The 10002-nt window shown below is 38.9% G+C and overlaps 1 pseudogene; it reads left to right on the top strand.

The window, feature by feature from the left end:
* Nucleotides 1-595: 595 nt before the first annotated feature.
* Nucleotides 596-1354, top strand: LOC149835898 (BURP domain-containing protein 5 pseudogene; annotated as a pseudogene).
* Nucleotides 1355-10002: the final 8648 nt, after the last annotated feature.

The following is a 10002-nucleotide window of genomic DNA, read 5'->3' as shown; positions in this document are numbered from 1 at the left end:
TGATCTTTTCATGATTGAATATTTATAAAAATTCTGAGCAATTGATTTTCAAGTCTTAAAAATTATTGTTTGTGCATTATAATTGGATGATTCAAGAAATGGTCACTATAAAACCAACTCAGCATATAAATCACATCTGCACAGTTATATTCAAGAGAAAAGAACGAAAAACTCATAAAAATCTTGGTTCATATAATAGATCTCATATATATATATATATTGAGGGGGACCATCCAACCGAAGAAATGTCCAAATTAGAAGACCAATGAGATTGTATGGTGTTTCCTCGTCGATTGAGTTTTTAATCATTCAGACTCTACATATTGAATATTTATCAATTTTTTTGTAATTCACATGTTTATTATGTCTTTTTAATATCTAGATGTGTTTCTTAATTTACTAAAAAGTTCACAACCCAAAATACTTTGTATTGAAAAAATAATTTTAATCTAATTGTTAGCCTTATTGCTTCTCACGTTTCAAAAAACATGTCTACAAGAAAAAATCATGTAAAGCATATATCTTTTGAAATAAAATTATAATGTATAAGATCTAATCGATTAAACATTCAAATATTGCAGAAAGAGCCCCGAAAATGGATAGGGCCGTATGCATTTGGCAGCATTATCTTCTAGGTACAACTGAAGATGAGTTAAAGAACAACCATGATGTTGATCTCCTTTTCTTGGAAACAAATTTGAAGTCAAGAAGCAAGACTAAGAAGATAAACTTTGTGGAGAGAGAGAGACAAGGCAGCAGCTGGCCTACTTTCTTGCCTCGCAAAGCATCAGAAGCCATTCCCTTCTCAACGTCCAAGTTTGGAGACATCCTGGGACACTTCTCAGTAGACCCCACCTCTGATGTGGCTTCAATCATGAAGAAAACACTTGAAGATTGTGAAATTCCACCTAATAATGGGGAAACTAGCTATTGTACTACATCCTTAGAATCCATGATCGACTTTGCCATCTCCCAACTCAAAACCCATGATGTTCAGTTACTGGCAACCTCAATTGTCAACAGAGAGAAGACAAAACCCAAAAGTCGTGTATATACAATCCAACCTGATATGGTTGAGTTGCCCACTCAACATGCAGTGGTGTGCCACCGCCTGCCTTATCCTTATGCTGTGTTCTCCTGCCACAAGACTACCAACACCAAATCTTATATTGTTCCATTGGTTGCTGAGGAAGATGGCACCAAAGTGAATGCAGTGGCTGTGTGCCACATTGACACATCATCATGGAACCCAAATCATGCCACTATGCTCGCACTAGGGATTAAGCCTGGAACTCCTGTTTGCCACTTTCTTGCGCATGGTCATTATGCGTGGGTTCCCAACTCTGGGTCTTAGAGAACCTGCATGCATTTATGTATCCTCTAGCTTTTTAGTGTTTAGTGTGCTTTTACTTTGCTAGTTGAACCAATAATGCCTACTATAAGGGCAAAAATCTGGTTTATACTATATGTTTTTTTATTTTATTCCAGTTTCACATTGAGTGTTAGTCTTAGATATGAAGGCAATGTATGAATGAATGATGCAACGAGGGGATTGTGTTAACAAAAACACAAGTTTGTGTTTGTAACAGAGTGGTTAATTTTACCGAAAACAAAACAAATTTTGTTCCACTTTGTGTTTTTTGTAGGGTAGTGCAGTGCTAGAATGTTAGGTGGGCCTTTGCCAGAATGCCAAAAGACTAGAAACGAATTGTTGAGCTTTCTAATGCTTTGCATCTTGGTTGCCATAGCAAATCTCTCAAACAGTAAAGGTTGCTTTCTTGCACAAAGTAACCAATCCTACCAAATATTAGAAATGCACCCTTTCTTAATGGCTCAGAGCGCTATGGCTTGCTCCACTAAGAGCTGAAAGGTATGTCAAAAAATGAAAAACAGAAAAAAGTCCAGTGCATTTATTTCTTCAACCATTCATTTGATAGGCATGATTCAAAATTGAGTTCTTTGGTCCCCGGGGGATTCACAAGACAAACTGCTAGTTTTTGAAAATGAGATATCCATCCTGTTTACTTTGGATGTATTTGCCTAATTGAATCAGGGCTGTAGCAAAAAAAAAAAATTTGGTGTGATAGTTTGTGGTTCGGGGGCAGCACCCCCGAATTTTTTTTTTGAGATAAAAGAAAAAATGGCTACAATTATTAATAAAAATCTATTTCACATGGACAAATCAAACTATTTGTTGCAGTCAGGGCTGGGCTAGGACTGGGCTGCAAAAATGGATAAAAATCTATTTCATATAGAATCAGGGCTGGGCTAGGACTGGGCTTTAAAAAAAAAAATTAACTGGACCGGGAGGCAGGACTGGGCTACAACCCCCCCCCCCCCCCCCCCGCCTATGGCTATTCATGCAAGGATTGGTGATTGGGGATCCATAGCGATATTGCTCTGAGAGATCAAAAGAGGAAAAGATGGTTTGTTTATCACCTTTAAGAGATTCATACATTGTAGTGGTAGCAGAAAATTCTTTGACATTGAATCGGGGTCAAAAGAAGAAAAAATTGGCTCGATACCATCAAGAATAATTTATTGCATGAGAATAGATGCCTCTTCGAAACCTTTCTCAAACACCAGGATGGTTGGGCACTATTTTGACAATTAAACTAATGAGCATTGCCAAAACTTGAGACATGAGAGGTCCAAGGAAAGAGAAAGTCATGTGCAAAGTGTAGTAGCCATATATTTCACTATCTTCTATATCATTTTTGAGCAATGGAAATGCATTTGAAATAATGATGCTAGAGTAACATGTCACCGCGACGGCACTAGGCGTCAGGCCTGGAAACTCTTTTTTTTTTTATTTACACGAAGAAACTGCCCTAAGATTAGAGACCTAGCTGCGCTGGCTTTGCCTGCCGTGCTTACAATCGCTGTCCTGACAGCGTAAAACTTTGTGGGCTTACCCCTTACCCCTAAACAGTAGCCATGCTTCAGCTTGAGCAAGGGGTGACACCCATGGGATTTGAATCTACACCGTCTGCCTAGCGGTTGAGGCCCCATTCTGCCAAACTCCTTTGGGGCACCTGGAACTCCTGTTTGCTACATCCTTTCCCATGATCATTATATATGTGGGTTCCCAACTCTAGGTGCTTAAGAAACCCACATTCAAATATCCCCTTGATTTTGCCCACAAGGGCTCCATACCTAGCTAGGTGGGTCTGCTAAGACATTCAAGTTGAGTAACATCAAGAGTTCGGTACCTGAGGTGCATGTCCTTTGGCTTAAAGATGAAACAACAAGCTAACTTATGGATAAGGAGAACGATCTAGGGGTTTTAACCACTTGCGAATGACCCACACATACAACAAAGCTTTAATCTCCCAATTAAACATGGCTTTTCCCTTAATAAATATTTAAAAAAGTGTCTCCTTGCTTTTTAGTGGTTAGCATGTTTTTGCTTTGCAAAATTAATCAGCAGTGCCTACAATAAATAAAACTTTATCTTTCTAATGTGAATGATTCCAGATGCAGAATAGAAAAGTTATATAATGATAACGCCTCTCTCTTATAAAGCAATTAAGAAAAAAAGAGAGGTCCTTGGCTATGGATGTAGGCATACCAAAGGGAAAACCATGTAAAAATTGTTTTCTTTGGCTATGTTTGTGTTTTTTGTATGGTTTGATACTTGACATTTTATCACGGTATCAGAGCCATGAAGACATGAACAATGATACTGTAAGGAGGTGAATTAGTTCTGTTGGAGTTAGACCAAGAGTACTGAGTAAAACTTTCTGGTCGTGAGGTGGTGTGTTCAGTTAAGTTCTCCACTGCTGCTATGCTGTCATCTGCAAGTCATGAGGTGGTGTTTCATCCAGTATTATTGTTGCAGTTCTGTTGTTTAATTAGGTGTGTCGTAGGTGGTTCAGTTTAGTGTTGTTGCAATCATTTGCAGGGCATAAAAGGTGGGCCGTAGATGGTTCAATTCAATCTTGCTGGTGCTGTCCTCTGCAAGACATAACAATTGTGACATAGGTGGTTCAGTTCAATCCTGCTATTGCCATCATTTGCAGGACATAACTAGTGTGTCGTAGGGGGTTCAATTCAGTCTTGTTGCTGTCATTTGCAGGACAAGTGTGCCAAATCCTATTTTCTTGTGTGTCATACAATGTTGGATCAGTCTGTAGTAGTTGGTAGATATGATCTTTGCAATATTTTGGATGTGTTTAGAAGTTGATTTATGGTGTGCGAGTCTATTTATGTGACCTGATATTATTCACCATATGAACACCTTTGGTGTTCTTTCTTCTTATATCTCTTCCCATCATGTACGAGTGGGAGAATGTTGGGTTGGTTACCGGGTCCGCCCATGATGGGCGAGATCCGAACCCGGCCCACCACTTAAGGAGGGGACGGTTTTAGAAACCGATGCCCCCTTCTTTTGTGGGCACTCTCTCATTTTTGAAGAGGGTAGAAGTGCAAAAGAGAGAAAGTGCTGTGCACATTTTGCTGTGCAAAAGAAGGAAACGGCTGTGCACATTTTGCAGTGCAAAAAAGAGAAAGTGCTGTGCACATTTTGCTGTGCAAAAGAAGGAAACGGCTGTGCACATTTGCAGTGAAAAAGAGGGAAAGTACTGTGCACATTTGCTGTGGAAAAGAGGGAAACGGCTGTGCACATTTACTGTGTGTACACAGTAGTTAAATGTGCACAATAGAAGAAAGAAGAAGAAAACAGTGATAGTGAATCAGTAGGCATTTGGTCTGTGGATAATCGTTTTCTCCAAGTGAGAGCACGAACTCATTGAGCAAAGCAAGCATCATCGATCCGCTGTTCTTTTCGCTTCCGCAACAACCTGAAAGGTATGTATTCATATCTCCATATGTATTCATATCTCTACAGATGTTTTGTCATGGAAACATTGTAAAGATGGTCAATTCTCTGTTAGTTTTTATTACAGGGCCTTATGCCTGTTGGGTACTCAATGGTTGCCAGAATATGCTCTCTGGGATACTAGCCTTCTCGTTCGCAGCTCTTTTTTGGGATGGTTAACTATCCACAACCGATTACAGATGGAAGATAATCTTGAAAGCTGGGCTTCAAACTCGCAAGTTTCTAGTCAAGCCCTATAACCACTATAGCAGAGACAAGCTTATGAATGACGATATTCAGCAGTTTAGGCCAATTTCATTACTCGGCAGTGTTTATAAGACCATTTCTAAATCTTTGGGTGAGAGGTTAAAAGGTGTCATTCATAAGCTTGTCACTCCTTCACAATGTGCTTTCACCCTTGGTATAAGGTTACATGAGTGAGCGAGGCCTTGCATACAGTTCACCGTTCCAAGAAGAAAGATGTTTTTTTAAAGGTTGACTTGGAAAAGTCCTTTGATTCGATTAACTGGGATTATCTTCTCACGTATCTTCAGAAAATGAACTTTGGAACCATTGGATTGGACCTGCCCCATCGGTCCATTGAGGTGTCTTAGAGTCCCAAGGGAAAGAGACGTTGGTTTTTTTTTTTCCATTTATTGTTAAAACCCCAAAAACGTGAGGGGTTCTGGAAATAATGTTTGTTGTTGCCTTTGAAATCTTCTTGTGAAGAAGAAGAGGACGCCCCTCTCTCTACATCAGTTTGCCTCGTGTGTTCAATTCCTGTGGGAGCTGCCATACGTGAAGACGGTTGGACGCCGACCAGTTGTGGTCCATCCGGGTGCTGTGTTGGAGCTAAGGAACGTGAAGCGGCTTGGCTATAGACTACATCGCAGGAGCTAAGGGTGTTTCCAACATTGGCTGACTCCCCTTTTGTGTTTATTTTGATTTTTTGTTGGACTGTTTACGCATGTTTAGCGCAGAAATTAATATTAGTATGTTACGCGATTATTAGATTTGCGTTTGTTGAATCTGATTTATACTTTGATTATTGTTAGTTTTCAGTTTAGGACATGTTTCTTGTGTTTTCGTAATACATGTTATACGTTATCATAAGGAACCTAGTTCCTCGAGCTTTTGTGATTGTTCATTTAATTTTATTAGTGAATCTGAATTTATTTTTATTAGAAGCTATTGCTAGGACAGGGTTTATCATTTTCACAAATTTTTAGTGTTGGGAAGTTAGGCTTATATTCTGTTTTAGGTGGTTTGAGAGGCGCTCACCAAGTGTTCTGTGAAACGTCTCAACGAACTTGGGCATCTTCTTTGAATCGTATTTTTCTGCATTTTATTTAGTTTATTTTATTAACATTCAATCTATCTACTGGTGCCTGTTTTCAGATCGTTTGGGTTCCCAAATCGGTTCCCCAAATTCAGCTCATAGTTGTCTGACATTGTTTAGTTTCAAGCCTGGTTTAGTGTTGCGTTCGCCTATTGCTAACATTGGCGGTTGTGAACGCCTCTGTGACCCGTGTCCCTCTTAGGTGTCGCCCATATTGGTGTTACGAGAGATGCACATTGGGCTCATGTTGAAAATAAAGTGAGAGCCAAGTTGGACGGTTTGCTCAGCTTGTACCCTTTCTCTTGCTGGCCACATTACTCGAGTGCAGCATGTTCTCACTTCCATTCCATCTCGCTGCAAATCTTTGCCCTTCTGAAAAGTGTTGAATAGAGATTTATTAAACTTTTCAGAAGTTACATTAAGAGTGGCAGCAATCAATGTAAGGCACCTGACTTAGTTAAGTGGAGCACAATAACGAAGTTCTTAGATGATGGTGGTTTGGCAATAAGGGATCTCAACAAGCTCAACTCAGCATACATCATTAAGTGGCTCCTGCTGTTGTGCTAAGAGGACAAACAATGGACCAAGGTCTTAAGAGCAAAGTATGATGTTAGGGGATGGCCTTGGTTCTGGTCCCTCAATTACAAATGGTCTAATGGATCTGGTCTATGGAAAGGCTAGTGCAAGCTAGTGGAAGAGGTGTAGAATGGTGCCAAGGTTTAGATTGGTGATCGCCAGTGTACTCGTTTTTGGAAGGATACCTTGCTGGGAGACCCCTCTGATGGAGTCTCATACTCTTATCATATCAGCGGCTAGGGCCAAGGAGTGCAGTGTTGCTGATTATTGGTCACAACATAATGGATGGGACCTCGCTCTAAGAAGGAAACCGACACAAGGCACTTTGTTGGAATGGTTACACCTGATGAGCAAGTTTTCTTCATTTAGATTAAATGAAAACAATGATAAGATTGTTTGCAAGCTCTGTTCTATGAAAGATCTTTTGCTCTGTTATTGATCTCTGTGTGCTCCTTGTGTTCAGTGGCTCTATGGGGACATGTATTACCTTTCAAAGGTTCAGTTACTTGCTTGCTTGTCCTGCTGGACAAAATTTTGACTGATTCTAACCTTAAAAAGAGAGGATTTATGTTTGCTAGTCGTTTCTCATTGTGTTTGGCTGCTGGGGAGTCAACAATGCATCTATTTTGGGCCTGTCCTATTGTCCAGTTTTTGCTGTCTCAAGATGGCGATAAAAGTTTCCCTTGGGACGACTGCTGCTCACTTCAAGACCTTGTTAAGCAAATGCCAACAGGCTTGGACAGAAATGGAAGTTCATTTGGCGTTGTTGGATTCTGATCCTTTGGAGATATATTTGGTTGGAAAGGAACAACAGAATATTTAAAAACCCTACTTCCTGTGTTCAGGCTCTGCATCTTAGAATTCAGTGGGGTCTCAGGGAAAGGCTTCAACTCCACTGGCTGGGTTTGGATCTCATTTGGGTTGGGGACAGCATTGGACGGTCGTCTTAAGCAGAGTTATTGATGCCCACACCATGTATCCCCACCATTATCTTACTGGTTTTCTCTTCTGTATTGCCGAACCTTACCTTGGTGATAGCTCATCACCGATACCTATTAATGCATGAATACATTTTCTGTTCTTTCTTTGGAAAAAAAACTTGCAAGTCGCTGCTCAGTGTGCAGAATCTAAGAGGAAACAGTAGGACATTTGCTTTAGCATTGTCAATATGTACAATTTGTGTTTTTTATCATGTGGGAGGCCACAAACAACTCCAATGGGGAGACTTCTTTTATTTAAGAGACTTATTGGTGGCTCATGCTATTAAAAAGTTAGGTTTCAAATGGGTGTTTGTCTGGAGCAATGTTGTCAGTATCAGTATCGGTCCTGAATCATTGGGCCACCGATTAAGCTGTATCGGTCCATATGATACTCAGCTGAATCGTTCTGTATCAGCCTAAAAATAAAAAAAATTTATTACGTGTCAATTATAGCGTGATATGTGTTAAAACCATTAAAATAATATTAAAAAATATTTTTGGTATATTTTACATTTATTTAAAAATAGCCGATTCAAACCTGCAGTGCATCAAAATTCTGCTGATAATACTGATAACATTGGCCTGGAGATGTTGGCTTTTAATCACGTGGAGATAGATTTGGTTGGAAAGAAGCAAACATTTCATGGCATTGAAGCAGAACTTAGCAAAGAATCATGCATAAATGGCTTAACTTAAGTATCAAATGGGTGGGTGCTCGGAGGATTGGATATGCTTAGGAACATCATTGTTCACTTTTCAATCACTGGTGATGCATGATGCCTCATCACTGATGTAACTTTAAGTTAATACTTTGGAAAATGATGGTACTGTATGAAAAATGTGACTTGTTTTAAAAAATGCCTTATAATTTTTGCTATTCGCCTGATATCCAAAATCGCAAATACCCAACTTCACTAGGACCTTTTTAACCATTGCATGTGTAGAACTGGTGAAGTTTGCGCGGTATATTGCTATGCTCCTTGGGTAACGCAAACAACCACTTAAATGTAGTTCCACACATTTTGACTTGCGGACATCACGAAGATCACATAAAATTTATATGTGAACTTTTTGTTAATGTCGAACATTGTAACATTGCAAAAACTATGAAGGTTGCACATATTTCACGAAATTCACAAGTAATTTAGGTGTGAACTTCATGAATATAAAACCAAAACACCACAACTCAAAATCTTTTCGCAACAAGGTGCTTGCTTGACTTGTAGTTAGAGAGGGAGCCACATCTAATGCTAAGAGTTTGGGTGTCATACAATTTTCATAGAAAAGGTACCCTTTGTAAACTCAGAAAACTGCGCTCAAATACTCATCAACAAATACAAAGCAAGTTGGCCAAACAACAATTAATTGTTTTATAGTGGTCAATATCTAAGAAAGAATGTATACAAAAAGTTGAAGGGTTTATAGTCACAATTTTGTCTCACATCTCGGAAGCATCTAAAGAGCTTGAGGGTGACTCATTGGTAAAAAAAAAGTAGCTCATTAGCTCACTCAGATGTTGTTGCAGACCTAAATGCCTAGATAGAAAAGGCCGAAGATACATCTAACTGCTGTGGTAGTGGCAAGATGATGATGGAGGTACCTCACCAAGTGGTTGTTCTTTCAAAAATTGACAACAATACTAGAAATCATTAAACCTTTTGTCGATAGCAAATTCTCGATCGTTTGAGCATGTTGTTAGCCACCAAAATTGTTCACAATCATTAAGTGGTTCATTATGCAATTGCTCATATAAATGAGATGTCTTCGCTTTAATGATTTTCAATTGCTCTTCATTGTATGAAAATCCATTGAATGAGACCCTATTCAATAATGTGTCATTAGTGTAAAAATATAAAACATTTTTTATGCCAACAAATGTTCATATAACTTCTACAACATACCTAAACTTCAACCTCTTGATTGTCATCCATGCATCCTTTTCACCCGCCTTTATTTGTCCCATGTCATCACTGTCTTCGTCATCTCCCATCGATATAGTATAGTCATCATCATCGATATCATTTGATTCTCTACTACTACCATTAATTGATTGTTCAGTTGTACAAACTAAGTCAAAATTCATTGTATTTATTGATTCTAACTTATTTATGCATTCAACATTCTTGCATTTTCAACAATCAAGATTAAGAATATATGTAAAAATACAATAATTGCACCTGTATCTCAAACATAAATTAAAACTTGTACCTAGCTTTATCACTAGCACTAGTTTGCCGACATGGTTCTCCATCCTCTGTAGTGATCATTTCATCATGCACAACATCAAC

The sequence above is a fragment of the Nuphar pumila genome, chromosome 6 (assembly GCF_984573655.1).
Source record: "Nuphar pumila chromosome 6, dmNupPumi1.hap1.1, whole genome shotgun sequence".
NCBI lineage: Eukaryota > Viridiplantae > Streptophyta > Magnoliopsida > Nymphaeales > Nymphaeaceae > Nuphar > Nuphar pumila.
This window is presented reverse-complemented; position numbering and strand designations above follow the sequence as displayed.